The following is a 2,480-nucleotide window of genomic DNA, read 5'->3' on the forward strand; positions in this document are numbered from 1 at the left end:
CCCAGTTGGTCACCTATCTCGATCCAGAGAGGGAGGTGCCGGCGCCCAAGCTGTCAGACAAAGACGGCAAGGTCACCGACATGCCGAACCCGACATATGAGATCGACAGGGCCCGAGACTCTTAGGTTTTGAGTTTTCTTTTCAATTCCATCTCACCCCCTGTGATGGTCCAGATCGCAATGTGCATCATGGCGTCAGCAGCATGGACTGCAATCACAGAGATCTTCATCTCCCAGACGCAGGTGGCCATCGTCAATACGAGGATCGCCCTCTCCACCACTAAGAAGGGGAACTCCACCATTGCCGGGTATCTTGGCCGCATGAAGGCCCTCGACGATGAGATGGCTGCCATCGGCAAGCCGCTCACGGACGATGATATGGTGTCGTATATCCTTGCTGGCTTGGATTTCGACTACATGTCTTTCGTCTCCTTCATCTGTGCCAGGACCGTCCCCATCAAGCCCAACGAGCTCTACGCACAACTCATCGGCATCGAGAGCCGCCTCGCCATGTTCGAGGGTGGCAACTCGTCATCATACTCTTCCGCCAATGCCGCTTCCCGTGGCGGTTGTGGTGGTTTCTCTCGTGGAGGAGGCCGCGGCAGGAACGGAGGTGGCCGTGGCAATGGAGGAAAAGGCAGCCGCAGAAACGGCCACGGTGGACATGGCCAAGGCAGGGGACGAGACGAGCTCCGTGAGGTGTTCTGTCAGATCTGCAAAAAGCCCAACCACACTGCCATCGAGTGCTACAGGCACTTCGACATCGCATTAACCAAGGAGAAGAGTGCGAGCGCCGTGTCCAACTCCTCCTACGGCGTCGAAACCAACTGGTACGTCGACACGGGCGCCACCAATCACATCACCGGAGAGCTGGACAAGCTCACCATGAGGGAGAGGTACACCAGACATGATTAAGTGAACATGCCCAACGGAGAAGGTATGGAAATTACTCATATTGGTCAAGCATATGTTCATACTCCCACTCATAATCTTCATCTAAAAGATGTCCTTTACTCACCTAAAGCCACAAAAAATCTTGTTTCTACTCATCTTCTATCACAAGATAATCATGTGTTTCTTGAAACTCACCCTCGTTTCTTCTTCATTAAGGACAAGGCAACGAGGAGCACCCTCCTCCACGGCAGGTGTAGAGCCGGCCTCTACCCCCTATCATCGGCTTCTTTAGGCCCGGGCTGGCATGCTTTTGGTGCCACCAAGATTTCTCCGTCAAGGTGGCACAATCGATTAGGTCATCCGTCTTTGAAAATTGTTCAACATGTTCTTAGCAAGAACAAAATTCCTTTTTCGGTTCAAGAGTTGAATAAAGAGGGGTTATGTGATGCATGCCAACAAGGCAAAAGTCACCAACTTCCCTATCCACATTCTAGTAGTTCTTCGAATGCTCCTTTAGAGCTTATCTATTCTGATGTATGGGGGCCTGCCCGTGATTCAGTCATTTTTTTATTATGTGAGCTTTATTGATGATTTTAGTAAATTTACTTGGATATTTCTTCTTAAACATAGGTCAGAAGTCTTTAAAGTGTTTCATGAATTCCAAGCACTTGTAGAAAGACTTTTTGATCGCAAAATCATCACCATGCAAACAGACTGGGGTGGTGAGTATGAAAGGTTAAATTCCTTTTTCCGCCAAATTGGCATCACACACCATGTTTTCTGCCCGCATGCCCGTCAGCAAAACGGCTTCGTCGAAAGAAAGCAGCGTCACATTGTTGAGGTTGGCCTTTCCTTGTTAGCTCATGCGTCCATGCCCCTCAAATTTTGGGATGAGGCATTCATAGCTGCCACGTATTTGATCAATCGTACGGCAAGTAAGGTGATCAACCTTGAGACTCCACTAGAAAAATTGTTTCATGAGACACCAAACTATCATGCCCTTCGTACCTTTGGGTGCGCATGTTGGCCCAACCTCCGTCCTTTCAATGCTCGCAAGCTCGAATTCTGCTCCAAACAATGTGTATTTCTTGGGTACAACAATCTTCATAAAGGTTTCAAGTGTCTAGACATAACTGTTGGACGTGTTTATATTTCTCGTGACGTCGTGTTCGATGAAACAGTGTTTCCCTTTGCCAAATTAAACCCCAATGTCGGTGCACTCATCAGATCCGAAGTTCTTCTTCTCTCTGAAAATTCCTCCTCCTTACCTCTTGATCATGGGGATGAACATATAGCTAATGATCACTTGGGTAGTTCTCATGAAAATTCTGCTATAAATTTTGGAGGAAATCCGGTTGTGCACTGTGATTTTATGCAGCAGCAAAGGACAAGCGCGGAGCACGAGGCTGATCCAGGTGCTGCACTAGAAGCTGATGACGGTGATCTCGATGAGGATTCGCCCTCGTCTGCTGCGACGGGCGGTGGCAGCGCACCTGCCTCGGGGTCAGGCGGGCCAGCAACAGACGATCCCCCCCCCCCCGCGCGGCCCCGCGAGCGAGGCAACGACAAACCACAACGGGCCTAGCG

The 2,480-nt window shown here is 49.9% G+C and overlaps 1 pseudogene; it reads left to right on the plus strand.

Moving 5' to 3' along the window:
- Positions 1-359: 359 nt before the first annotated feature.
- Positions 360-498, plus strand: LOC123151450 (uncharacterized; annotated as a pseudogene).
- The last annotated feature ends 1,982 nt before the right edge of the window (positions 499-2,480 follow it).

This window comes from Triticum aestivum, chromosome 1B (genome assembly GCF_018294505.1).
Source record: "Triticum aestivum cultivar Chinese Spring chromosome 1B, IWGSC CS RefSeq v2.1, whole genome shotgun sequence".
Taxonomy (NCBI): domain Eukaryota; kingdom Viridiplantae; phylum Streptophyta; class Magnoliopsida; order Poales; family Poaceae; genus Triticum; species Triticum aestivum.